A 14,290-nucleotide genomic window follows, 5' to 3' on the forward strand; every position below is an offset into this window, starting at 1 on the left:
TCCACTGGGGAAGGAAATGGTAACCCACTCCAGTATTCTCACCTGGGAAATCCTATGGAGGAACCTGGCAGGCTACAGTCCATGGGGTTGTAAAAGATTTGCACACAGTGAGCAACTGAGAATACACACATACAACATATACTGCTGTTACAGGCTTAACTGTGCCTCCCACCTCACATCTGTATGTTGAAACTCGAACTCCCAACATAACTAGATAGGACCTTTAAGGAAGTAATTAAGGTTAAAAGCGGTCATAAAGTTGGGGCCCTAACCGATAGGCCTGGTGTCTATAATGAGAGGAAGAGAACCAGGAATCCATGTGCACAGACGTTAAGTCCAATGAGGACACAAGACGGTGGCCCTCCGCAAGCTGAGGAGAAAGGCCACACCAGAAGCCAACTCTGCCAACGCCTTGATCATGGACTTCCAGACTGTAAGAAAAAACTTTTCTGTTGCTTAAGCCACCCGGCCTGTGGTACTGTCATGGCAGTCCAAGCAGCCTAATACAACTCTCCTTAGGTTAAGCATAGTCACAAGGCAGCTCTTCTCTAACTTGAGCATGCATCAGGGGGCTTTTTAAAACACACTGCTGATTCAGTGTGCGTGCTGGGCCCTTACCTTTCTATCAGGTTCCAGGGGATGCAAAGGTTGCTACCTTGAGAACCACTGATTAGGGTTTATGAACAATCAACCTGTGCTTTGTTTTCCAGTTTATAAAAGCAGTTCATTATTTTGTAAACCTCCCTTGAGGTATTACTAAGATGTAGTGAAATGAAAACAACCCAATTATTTACTCAATATCACAACCAATAAGTGAGAGTCAAAGAATTCAAATGTCCTATTTCTATGACACTAGACAAAATGTAGCTCATCCCGAACATGTGTGATAGAGACAGGATAGAAAGACTAGTCAGGAAGGGTCCTGAAGGGAGTGGTCTGGAATGGAGGATTCAGGCAGGGTTTAGAAGAGTGTGACTGCGGAACAGGTTGCTGGACCAAGGAACCCAGGAAAGATGGCATCTGTGTGGGGGAGGCAGAATAAAAGTAAAAGTTGTCCCGTAGCATAAGGCTACCATCCCAGTCAGGAACAACAGGAAATGCACTTCTCTCCACCACCATTTCCCCTACACCCTGAGTTTCAGGACCTGGTTTTTCAGGTTTGAGAAGTCTCAGGCACGTATCTGTTAACTTTCACATCATCTAGAGGGTTGTTAAAGCCGTGGAGGAACCACCACTGCCAAACCATGACAAATCAATTCTCACAGCTGTGTGTTTATAAGCCTAAGCCACTGCTAGTTTTACATACGCTACTTCAATACTTGCCAAAGTAATTTGCCAATACTCCCAAGAAAATGCTACAGTAAACAGGTCTAGTTTCAAGAGCCACTATTAAGCCAGCCCAAACATTCCAAATTTTGTTAAAGACTTGGTCACACTTAGAAATAATTCAACACTATATTTTAAGGTGATCTTAATTCTCCACTTCATTAATAAAAATCCAATATTATCAAGAAACAAAACCCACCCTCATTTCAGTCCTCCTACCCACATTCCTTGTATCAAAAAGGATGTTGCACTATTACGATTTCTATAAGAAAACATAGGAGAAATTTTAAACATTCTTGGGTTTGACAAAGAGTTTCCAATACATCAAAAGCTAGAAACACAGAAGAAAAAAATTGGTTGAACTTACTTTAACTCCATGAAAGAAACTTGAGAATTAAAAAACAAATCAAGCTAGGAGAAAATATTTGCAAAATAAATATCTAATAAAGAAATGGTTTCCAAAATGTGCAAAGAACACAAACTCAACCAGTAAGAAAACAAACCACCGAATTACAAAATGGGCAAAACATCTAAACTCACCAAACAAGATATTTAGATGGCATATGAGAAGATCAAACATCATCTGCCATTGCTAAGTCGCTTCAGTCGTGTCCGACTCTTTGCAACCCCATGGACTATAGCCCACTGGGCTCCTCTGTCCGTGGGATTCTCCAGGCAAGAATACTGGAGTGGGTTGCCATGTCCTTCTCCAGGGGATCTTCCTGACCCAGGGATAGAACCTAGGTCTCCTGTAGCTCCTGCACTGCAAGCAGATTCTTTACCGCTGAGCCACCGGGGAAGCGCTTTCATCTGCCATTAGGTAACTGCAAACAATGAGATACTACAATACACCTATTAGAACGGCTAAGATCCAAAACACTAGCAAGGATGTGAAGTAACAGGAACTCATTTCAGTGCTGGTGAAAATCTAAAATTTCAGGCACTCTGGAACATATCTGGCAACTTCTTACAAAGCTAACCATAGACTTACTATATGATTTGTCAATCATGTTCCCAAGTTCTTGCCCAACTGATCTGAAGGCTTACGACTTGACAAAACCTGCCACACAAATGTTTATAGCAGCTTTATCCACAATAACTCACAACTTGAAGAAACCAAAACGCTCTGCAGTAGGGGAATGAGTAAACAAACTGTAGTATGCCCATTCGATGAAATATTGTTCCGAATTACAAGACTAGCTCCTAAGCTGAATCACCTTGCTGTACAGCAGACATTATCATAACACTGTAAACAAACTATAAACTATACTTCAATTAAGAAAAAAAAAAAGAGCTGTTAAGCCAAAAAAAGACTTGAATCTTTAGTGGATACTGCTGAGAGAAGGCTGAGTCTGAAAAGGCCAATGCTATATAATTCCAATTAGAGTACATTCTGAAAAAGGCCAAACCCTAGATATCAAAAGAAAAAAAAGAAAAATCAGAGGTTTAGAGGTGGCGGTCGGGTTGAATAGGTAAGCACAGGGGGCTCTTTTAGGCAGAGAAACTATTCTGTATACTCTTGTAATTATGGATACATGGTACTACATATTTTTCAAATCCCATAAAACTTAACAGCACAGAGAATGAATCTTGATGTATGGAAATTATAAAACATCATTTAAGAGGTTGAGTGATCCAGGATACACACAGGATGTGACAAAACAACCCAACTGTATTACAAATGTATGAAACCACCTCACTCAAAGAGGTGGCGGGAAAAGACGTTAACCTAAGTAGCTCTGGAAATCAGTCAAGTCTGCAAAACCACACTATACAAAAGCGCTATTCAAGTTACGCTGATTCACACGAGTATGCTGCTGCCGCCAAGTCGCTTCAGCGGTGTCGGACTCTGTGCGACCCCATAGACGGCAGCCCACCAGGCTCTGCCGTCCCTGGGATTCTCCAGGCAAGAACACTGGAGTGGCTTGCCATTGCCTTCTCCGTCACATGAGTATACAGGTTAACAATTGGGATACTGCTATACATATATATCAGAATTGAACAATTAAGTAAATGGATGGTGTATGGTAGGAGCCACTTTCAATGCTGAGCGTGGGAACTTTACGGACAAGCAAGGGAAAGAGGCTAAGATAATCCACATGGTAATGGGCAAGAGTTAAGAGACTACAATATGAACTCACGTTTATCTTAATATACAGAGGGTTACATACGAAATATTTATAGATATGTGCATATAAACCACTTAGTATACACACATATATTTTCTTGCTCTATCAGTTAAGAGGGCATACAAGAAACTACACCTCAGTAGCAATACAATAAATACCCTAGTACCAAAGATTTTGGTTTCCAATATCATCTCCAATAAAAAGGAAACAGGGTTCCTTGACTGATTCTAGGATTAGGGCAGCAAACATATAAGACAAGCCTGGAACATCTTGTACTGCCAGAAAGTGACGAAGTGTTCAAAACAAAAAAACACCCACAATGATGGGGGGCTACATCAAAGGAACAAAAGGAAGAGCAATGGCCAAAGCTGGAAAACATGAGCAGTAAGTAAGTGCTGGTGGATTATACTCCAAAGCACAGAATAAATGCCCATCAATCTACGCATTACGTTACTGCATAAATAAATAAATGAGATTAAACAAATAAGAGGCAAATTTCCCAGGCAGAAATATTCCACGTAACAGATACAGACAGTCCACTGTCAAGGAGGAGAAACGTAACTCCCTACCCTTACAAGTGGGCTCCACAGAGCGCTATCTTTCCTATACGGGAACAGGAAAAGCAGGAATTTACAGGGGAGAAACCCAGCAAACACTACTTCAGCCAGGTGCTCAAGGTAAAGACCAAAAGTGATGTCATTGAAAACAGTACTTCAGCGCTCACTTCGGCAGCACATATACTAAAATTGGAATGATAAAGAGAAGATTAGCATGGCCCCGCTAATTCGTGAAGCATTCTATATTTTTTGAATGGATAAGAAAGCTGTGGTACATATACATAATGGAGTATTACTCACCCATTAAAAAGAATACATTTGAATCAGTCCTAATGAGGTAGATGAAATTGGAGCCTATTACACAGAGTGAAGTAAGCCAGAAAGAAAAACACCAATACAGTATACTAACGCATATATATGGAATTTAGAAAGATGGTAACGATAACCCTGTATGAGAGACAGCAAAAGAGACACAGATTATAGAACAGTCTTTTGGACTCTGTGGGAGAGGGAGAGGGGTGGGATGATTTGTGAGAATGGCATTGAGAAACATGTATAATATCATATGTGAAACCAATCACCAGCCCAGGTTCGATGCATGATACAGGATGCTTGGGGCTGGTGCACTGGGATGACCCAAAGGGATGGTATGGGGAGGGAGGTGGGAGCAGGGTTCAGGATGGGGAACACGTGTACACCCGTGGCGGATTCATATTGATGTACGGCAAAACCAATACAATATTGTAATTAGCCTCCAATTAAAATAAATAAATTTATATTAAAAAAAAAAAACAGTACTTTAACCTCTGTGGTCTTCCTCCCCAAAATCCATATTCCCTCTAATCATGAGAAAAACATCAAGGAAATCCCAACAGAGGGACTGCTGTCCTGACCAGTAGTCCTCAAATTGTTCAAGGACATCAAAAACAAAGAAAATCTTAAAAACTGTCACAGTCAAGAGGAGTTTAAGGAGACATGATGGCTAAATGTAACACGGTACCATGGAATAAGAGCAGCAAATAAAAACAAAGGAAATCTGAATTAAATATGGACTTTGGTAATTACCATTACCCGTTCATTATTTATAATAAATGTACTATACTAATGTTAATCATGGCAGAAATGATTCTATAGATTTAAAAACGATTCTGTAAAAAATTCATTTTTTAAAAAAAGGATGTTCCACTATTATGCATCAAATATTTGTCTCCTATCCCAATGGCAACCCACTCTAGTACTCTTGCCTGGAAAATCCCATGGACAGAGGAGCCTGGTAGGCTGCAGTCCATGGGGTCGCTAAGAGTCAGATACCACTGAGCGACTTCACTTTCACTTTTCACTTTCTTGCATTGGAGAAGGAAATGGCAACCCACTCCAGTGTTCTTGCCTGGAGAATCCCAGGGACGGGGGAGCCTGGTGGGCTGCCGTCTCTGGGGTCGCAGAGAGTTGGACACGACTGAAGCGACTTAGCAGCAGCAGCAGCAGCCTCCAAAAAAAAATTCCAGGGCTGAAATATATACTATTGGAATCTAGTCTAAATCTCTTTTCAGAGAAGAAACTGAGGTCCAACAGACTGACTTGCCAAAAACGGTTATTGGCAAATGAGGGGCAGAGGCCAAGTCTCCTGTCTCCCAATACTTTACTTGATAATTTTACACCACTTTTGTCTTATACACAAAATGATTTTTTCACTTATATTAATGTTCAAGAAGACATCTAAGAAGCAGCTTTTTTCTCCCTTTAGAACTCTTCAAGGACTTCTCTGGTGGACCAGTGGCTGAGAGTTCATGCTTCCAACACAGGGGAGCCGGGTTTGATCCCTGTTTAGAGACCTAGATCCTTCACGCCCTCTCCCACAACGAAGACCCACTGCAGCCTAATTAATTACTTTGGGAAAATAAATAAATAGAACTCACATGTCTTAACACTTAGAAACTCCTAAGCAGAGAGTGTAAGGGTTTCCCAGGTAGCTCAGTGGTAAAGAATCTGCCTGCAATGCAGAAGATGTGGGTTCAATCCCTGGGTCGGGAAAATCCCAACCTGGAGAAGGAAATGGCAACCCACTCCCAGTATCCTTGACTAGGAAATCCCATGGACAGAGAAGCCAGGCGGGCTACAGTCCATGGGGTCGCAAAAGAGTGGGACATGACTTAGCAACTAAACAACAAAGCAGACAGCGTATTTCTCTGTTGTCACTATTTTTAAGATTATTAACAGGAAATATGTAACAAGAAGCTCAATAACAAAGCAATAATGCTTTAAAAAAATAAACCGCACATTTTCCCCACTCCCCCACTTCCCCAAAGTCCCAGAGCAAATGACTCCTAAATCTAAAATATTTAAGAATAAAAGTAAAGAAATTATGTGCCTGTAAACCAAGTTAACACTTTCCAGCAGTAAAGAATCATGCTCACTAAGCTACCTCTTCCAGTGCAAGATTTCTCCTATTCCTGAATGCCATTATAGCAGTTTCTCTCATACTTTTTGCTTGAAAGCCATCATTTTCTTGGAGTACTTCATTTCCTGATTTTCCTCTAAGAGCCATTTTTATTTTTATTCTTAATCACCGCAAGGCTATTACCTTAAACTCTACCACAGTGCCCCTTTGAGCTTGGGCACAAATGCTAGGTGGATGTCTAATTCATGACTAAACTGCTTAGTGCCACCAGCTGTCTCTCAGTGCGCCCGTTTAAAGTCCTGTCTTGGCCAAATTACAAATCACTTACAGACCTCCAGGAGACTTGCAATTAAAAATCAAAACCACAAACAAGAAAATCTTTTAACATTTATGAGTCTACCAAAGTGAACTTTTCTTAAAAATACCCTCAAATTATATGTAAATATAGTTTTGTGTGGCTTTATCGTACAGTATCCCTTAACTAGAGCAAAAGTGAAGTCAATAAAACCAACAATATGAGGGCCAAGACTATACAGGCCAAGTTCTGATTTCTCTTGATTCAGAACTTGATCTGGAAATAAAACTTACAATTTCTAGGTTCCAGAGAAGTGAACAGACTGCACTTCCTTCAAATACTCATTAAATATTTCTCAGCTAGATTTTTTTCCCCCTTTGGCCGTGCCGCATAGCTTGAGACATCAGGGATCAAACCCAGGCCCCAACAGTGAAAATGCCTAGCCGTGAGACTGCCAGGAAATTCCCTCAGATGGACTTTCAATAAATACTGGGTGGTAGGGCTCAAGACTGTTTCCTGGCAGTCACAAGACTGAAGTGTGAGAATTCTGTATTACAAAGGGTTAAAGGAGAAAATGGGTCTAATGCCCAGCAGCAAACCTGGCACATATTAAACACTAAATGAATGTTTGCTGATAGTGTTCAATTCCATGAGGGCCAACTAGTTATCAAATATTAAAAAAAAAAAACAACAACAAAAAAACTCTGACCTTCAGGATCAATAAAGGGTGTCCTTAAAGTCTGGAAACATAAAATGTATTTGCCCATGTTTTCAGAGTTCATGAATATTCTGTACCATTAGCTCTACCAATCAAGTTTCAGGGGAGTTGGAGGTGGATAACATAAACTCATAACCTTTTATCTAACTAGGAAAAAACATGCAGAGAGCTGTTAGTACTACTTAAGACTCCAGCCTGAATATTTTGTCTATAAAAAACACCAAAAAGCAAAAACGTTAACTATCAACTAGTGTCATGATAAAACTGTACGTAACTATGTACACCCAAGGGCAGGTAAAACCTGGAGAAATCCAAATATGGTCTGTAGATTGTACCAATGCAATTTTTTCCTAGTTCTGATATTTTACTATAGTTATCTACCTATACTTGGGGAAGCTGGGTATTGGGTACAAGAGATCTCTCTGTACTATTTTGCAACTTTTGTAGGTCTGTAATTATTTCAAACCTGAAAGCTTCTCTTAAAAAATGTATTACTGGATCAGTATGGTTGGTTCGTTAAGACTTGATCAAAGTTGTATAGAAACCAGCTTTCAATCGACCCAGTCTTTCAAAGCACAGAAGTACAGAGAAAGACCCAGAAGTGTGAGTTGGATTAGAAATCTGAACATCTTGCCCCCTTCCTTCCAGTTAATAAGTGTTTTGCTTTTAATAATCAAATATAATTATCAGCCTATATCCAAGGCAAAGAATCTCTACCACTGGGATCACATGGACAAATGTACACAAAGCCAAGAAATGTACACAAAGCCAAGAAAATACATGCATATTTGTAATATACATTTATAAATAATATAAATGATTTCCAACTTGCATCTCAATTTTCCAAGGACAGAACAAAAAGCCCAGTTCTCAAAATCTCAGGGTCAGAAGGATTCTTCAAGAGACCTTAATCTATTCACTTTTTAACTTTTAAGAGTGAATTTACCTTTTATTCTAGAAATGGAAGCATTCTATTTTAAAACTGACGATTCAGAAAATTAAGGCCTTATGCAAAAGGCAGTACAGTGTATGTGATGGTGTAAACTGTCATGTCAGAGAAATCTGGGTTCAAGGCTTTCTTGACCCTCTTTGTAGCCTTGGTCAGCTTATTGAACTTACAGGAGTCTTTCTTCCCTATTTTATAAATGTAGCTAGTAGTACTACTAGCTCAAAGGCTTGCTGTGAAAATACAAAAAGATAATACACAGTCTATCAGAGTCCAGTACTTCGTAAGTACACAAATGGTTTGTTCTTTTGATACACAATTAGTACAACCACATCTTCAATTCCCAGACTGCCTACACCTCCTACATATTTCAACAAAGGTGAATGATTTTATGTAACAAGAACTAGCTTTCTTCTCATTATATTCTATGATTTTTTTTCTTTAACTCTTCCTTGCAATGGTGTATATACAACTGTAGCATTTGGACAGGGAAATATCCCTGTTTATCTGTGACTTTCTTATTTTCTGCTCTGCCACCAATTTCATTAATTCCTCCAAATTTATTTTTGGTTAATGGTAACTCTGTTCTCAGGACACATTCTAAAGAGTCCTATTATTTTACTATACATACTGAAAAATACACATGAGACTTCAACTGAACACAAAATATTCTATTAGAAACATACACATTCTGCATTGAATTTCAACAAATCAAAAGTTGATTTAGAGCAACTTTAGGAACTGGCAAACACTAAAGAAATATTAAATTTGTCACCTCTCATAGGCAGTATCTTTATGCTCACAAAGGGGCCATTCAAAAAAAAAGATTTTTAAAACAAATGGAGTCTCAAATTATTTTAAAATTAAAGTTTGATATTTTCAAGATAGTCTATTTTGCATCTATTTTCATAAAGATATTAGTCTGTGGCTTTCTTGTAAAGTCTTTGTCTAGTTTTGGTATCAGGGTAATACTGGCCTCATAGAACGTATTGGAAACTATTCTCCTCTCTTCTATTTTTGGAAGAGTTTGTGAGGGATTAGTGTTAATTCTTCCCTAAGCATTTGGTAGAATTCACCAGTGAACCCACGTGGTTCTGGGCTTTTTAAGATTTTGTTTCTTAAAAGTAGTTAGGGGGACTTCCCTGGTGGTCCAATGGCTAGGACTCTGTGCTCCCAATGCAGGTGGCCCCAGATGGTCAGGGAACTGGATCTAAGCAACTAAAACCCAGGACAGCCAAATAAATCATTTTTTTAAGTAGTTAGGAAATTTCACCTCTAATTACTTTAACCCATGAGAAATTAGAAAGGAACAACAAATCCCACAAAAGGAATTTCTCTCTTAGGAGGGTCAACAAAGTTCCCTTATATTCCTAGTCTGTTAAGTGCTTCTGTCATGAAAGGGTGCTGCACTTTATCAAACTGAGATGATCGTGTAGGTTTTTTGTCCTTTATTAATGCAATATATTACATTCTTTATTGTATGGTAAACCAACCTTACATTTTTAGGTTAAATCCCATTTGGCTGTGGTGTATAATTCTTTTTTATATGTTGCTTGATCCCACTTACTAGCATTTTGAGGACTTTTCATTTATTTGCTTAAGGGATATTGTTCTATGGTTTTCTTGTGAAGTCTTTCATTTTGTTATCATGGTAATACTGGCCTTAAAGGATGAGTTAGAAGTGTTTTCCTTTCTTCTATTTTTTAGAAAAGTTTGTGAAGGATTGGTATTAATTCTTCCCTAAGTATCTGGTAGAATTCACTAGTGAAATCATTCAGTTCTGAAGCTTTCCTTTTTGGAATTTTATCTCTTAAAAGTAGTTAGGAAATGTCACCTCTAATTCCTTTAACCCATGAGAAATCAGAAAAAAGAACAGAAGTGACCTAGCTGGCAGAATTGGTTATTTTTTTTTTTTAAGTGATTTTTTTTCCTTTTGGCTGCGCAGCTTGCTGGATGTTAGTTGCCCAACCAGGGATTGAACTCGTGCCCCCTGCAATGGAATAGCCAAGTCCTAACCACTGGCCCACCAGGGAATTCCACAAAGTGATTTTTTTCCAAAGGCTGAATGTAATTAAAAAACGAGGCAGTCTTTCCTTCATGTAGGCTATCCATTTATCTACCCTTTTAAAATGTTATGTCTCACTGATTTTAGACACCTTTAGATTGTCTAATTTAATCTTCATAAGATCCCCAGGAGCTTCTATCATCCATGTGACACATGAGGAAACTAAAGCTAAACTGTCCAAGGTCACAGTTAAAAGTACGGTTAATGAGCAGGACTGGCTTCTCATGTGGTTCAACGGTGAAGAATCCACTGGCGAAGCAGGAGACGCGGTTTGATCGCTGGGTTGGGAAGATTTCCTGGAAGAGGGCATGGCAACCCACTCTAGTATTCTTGCCTGGTAAATCCCAAGGACAGAGGAGCCTGGCAGGCTACAGTCCACAATGTCACAAGAGTCAGACACAACTTTTGTTCCTGTACAACAAGGAGCAGGAACTCAGAAGTCACAATCCCTAATCTTCTACTTAATAACTTGGCATATTGGGTGAATTACTAACTTCAGGGCCTCAGTTTCTTCATCTCTAAAACAACAACACTGTGTACTTTTTAAAGTGAAAGTGAAGTCGCTCAGTGTCCGACTCTTTGGGACCCCATGGACTGTAGCCTACCAGGCTCCTCAGTCCACGGAATTTTCCAGGCAAGAGTACTGGAGTGGGTTGCCATTTCCTTCTCCAGGGGATCTTCCCATCCCAGGGATCGAACTCGGGTCTCCTGCATTGCAGGCGGATGCTTTACCATCTGAGCCATTTACACTGGGATACATTTACACTGTGTACACCTTAGGACAGCTATATAAACAAAATGCATGCAATGTGTTCATATCAGTACCTGGCTTACAGTAATGTGCAACATTATCAGTGATTTCTATTATTACTAGGTATTGCCCAGCGACACCGTTTAAGCTTTGATGGTCCTAAAACACTGAATTTTAACAGCGATAAGAAACTTGAAGTCTTAGATTGAAAAGGAACCACTTAAAAGGAATTTGATTCCAGTCACAGATAACTATTTTACTACTACTTTTCATTCCTCTTGATTACATCTAGTCGAAACATCAAAGCACTTAATAGTGGGAGGGAAGTACATAAAATTCAAAGTGGTCCTTACTGTAAATGCTCATCCACTAAAAAAATAGATGTACACTGCCTAGTTCAGTTCTGAATTCTGCTTTTGATTGACAGGAACATTAAAATGTATCTTTCCATAGCACTTTCCTTTTTCATATAAACTAAGTCGATTTAAAATGTGGATTCCAAAAACATTGCTAAAGATTCTAAGTTACTTAAAAAAATAAAATTCTCCAAATAATTTTCACAGTTAAGCTTAATTTAAAAATCATCTGTTATAGTTTACAAAGCATTCAGCCCGCACTTTTCTGACAAAGCTCTACAGTAAGCTGTACAGGTTGTAACTATGTTCAGGCACTGTTATTTCCTAGGAGTTGTTATGAGCTGCCAATTCTTCTACTTGCATAGTTCATTACGCCATTCAAAGCGGTTTCATGTTCCCCATCTTATTTGTCTCTCCTAAAAGATCCCTAATGGTAAGGTATCCTTGGCACTCCTCATTCTGTTCTAAGATGTGGAAACTAATGTTGTTCATTAAGCCAGTTACCTCGCTGGGCCTGGAATTCAAGTCTCTCCAGCCTGCTTTTGTGCTTACCAATTGTCACTTCATCCCCTTAAGCTATCTCTCAGGGCAAAGTGAACTCTGTAACTGAAAGGACGCAAGAGCATGATTGCCAAAACTGCAGCAACAACTTCCGTCAAAACGTTTACCCCTCAAGGTCCTTGGAAGATAATGTGCTAGTTGAAACTGTTGAGTCAAGATAGTCAGGTAGGGAGTTGCTGACATTCATTATCAGACAGGTTAGGAAATGCATTTGCTGTGCGGCACGTTTACTCCAATACACCGTTCATTCTAGCTATCTCATAATCCAGTTCCCTGACTTGTTTGCTTGTGCTGGGGCACAGGAGAACGCCCACACAATTCTCTACCTCTGCTCTTACTACAGCAAATGGACAACTCAGCAGTGATTCTAGTCATAGCACTTACACATGGCTGTTAAAAGACTGATATACAGAATGATTTTAAAGATCAATACAGTTCCTCCCTTTAAAAAAAACCCTGAAACAAAACAAATCCTCCCGCCCACTAATTCTTATTAAAAAATTTAGCAAAATGTTCCATTTCCTAACTCAGGTAAAGAAACCTAACTGTGGCTCACCTTTGTCCTCCCAAGCTTTTAATATTCAGCTCAGTTTAACTTCCTCCAGCCAGCATTCACTTGTGTCATACCCAGCAGTTAATCCACTAAGTCCAGTTTCTTCCTCCTATATCCATAAACGTGACTTCAGGTCCCAGAACTTAACCAACTCAAAAAGGAGGATGTTGATGTAGGGGACCAACATCATTCAGGCCTTAATTTATTTAAATCATTTATCAAGTAGTCAAAGTGCCTCCTGTCCTTTTTTATACACAGTTTAGTTCTAACAACACCACCATCAGATTTTATATCCATTATTTGGAGAAAAATGGAGTACAGAGGAGAAGTAAATTGCCTAAGTTCATATAGCAACAAATGACAGATTAACGACTTGAACCAGGGCCTTAGCCTTAACCACTACATCAAAACTGCCTCAACTAAAACTCCAACGTGATCATAAAATTAATCCTATGACCTTGACCCAATCATTTCAGAGCTCTGGGCCTCAAGTTTCCTCCACTATAAAATGACTTGCCCAGAGAGCTTTTGGGTGCTTTCCTGCCAGTCTTTGTGAATTTACAAACCAGATTACTTACTCCTCATCCATGAAGAGATATAATTAAATGTCAGGGCTTAAGTTTTCCAGCCACTGCGTGTTCTAGCACATTCTCCATACTCCACTCTTCACTCTGTGATTTTAATTTTCAAATACTGAACCTCTAATGCTAAATATTCTCTTCTCTCGACCCACTATCAACTATTCCCCACTACAAGGGACATCGACTAGGCCCGATCCTATTCCAGACCTTTACCCAGTTACTCCAGGCCACTTCCCAGCTTCACAGGTAGCCAGCAATAGGCTTAAGAAAGCCCTAGAAGCAAAGCCAGAAGGAGAAGTTAGCTTTCTCAGAGGTCAAAAGAGGTTCTAAGGCACCTGCCACGCCTCCCGACCCCGGTGGTGCGGCCTGGGCCTGGCTCCCTAACTCAAGCGGCCCAGGTCCCGGCCTCACACCACACGGCTGGAGCGCCAGCCTGGGCCTGAGCTTTCGAAACCCAACCGGACCCCACTGCCCCGGCCACGCCCGACTCTTCGGGCCCCCGGTCGCGGCGCCGTGTATCCAGGCCCCCAAGGGTCCTCGCAGGCCCGAACACAAGCAGGCCTCCCGTCTCACCTCGAGCCTCAGCGGGACGGCCGGTGGCGCCCGCGCCTGCTCCCACCCGCACAACTGGCCCCGCGCCGCAGAGAATACAGCGGCTGAGGCAGCACAGCAGCTGAAGAAGCACGACCGTCACGTGCCGCAGAACCAAGAGGCCTTGACTCCCGCTGCCGCCGCGCGAGCTAGCCCCAGCGCACGAAGCCCGGCCCTGAGCCCGCCCCTCGCTCCTGAGTAGCTACGGCTAGGGCCAAGGCCAGCCCCCCCGCGCCAGCTTCTGAATTCAGTTGGTCAATGCGACCATCGCTCTGAGGACTTTCCCATACGCCCCCTAGGGCTATTCTTCGTGGAGCGTGGGGATTGGCTGGGAGTGAGGCAGGAAGTGGCCGTTGGTTGGGCGGTAGGGAAGGGGGCGGGCTGGGGCGGAAAGGAATACTCCCCGGCGCGCGCGCCCTGAGGCGGGACCAGCCGTTCGGGAGTTCCCGCGCGCGGTTGCGTT

At 41.0% G+C, this 14,290-nt stretch overlaps 1 protein-coding gene and 1 pseudogene across 4 annotated transcripts in view; one reads left to right on the forward strand and one right to left on the reverse strand.

Annotated features, from left to right (window-relative positions):
• CANX (calnexin) overlaps nt 1–13,998 on the reverse strand; it is a 32,382-nt gene extending 18,384 nt beyond the window's left edge. Inside the window, exons 1-3 of one of the 4 annotated variants that reach the window (XM_086407882.1) lie at nt 13,810–13,998; nt 13,450–13,509; nt 12,659–12,764 (exon numbers count right to left, since the gene is read on the reverse strand). The gene's annotated coding sequence lies outside the window, so the exon portion shown is untranslated. Of the gene's footprint in view, nt 1–12,658; nt 12,765–13,443; nt 13,510–13,809 lie in introns of all 4 variants that reach the window. The other 3 variants (XM_086407883.1, XM_086407884.1, XM_086407881.1) reach the window with 3 other exon arrangements.
• On the forward strand, nt 4,172–4,262 carry LOC147367981 (U6 spliceosomal RNA; annotated as a pseudogene).
• Nucleotides 13,999–14,290: the final 292 nt, after the last annotated feature.

The sequence above is a fragment of the Bos grunniens genome, chromosome 7 (genome assembly GCF_055505025.1).
Source record: "Bos grunniens cultivar Pamir isolate PY7600 chromosome 7, Bosgru_T2T1.0, whole genome shotgun sequence".
Classification (NCBI taxonomy): Eukaryota; Metazoa; Chordata; class Mammalia; order Artiodactyla; family Bovidae; genus Bos; species Bos grunniens.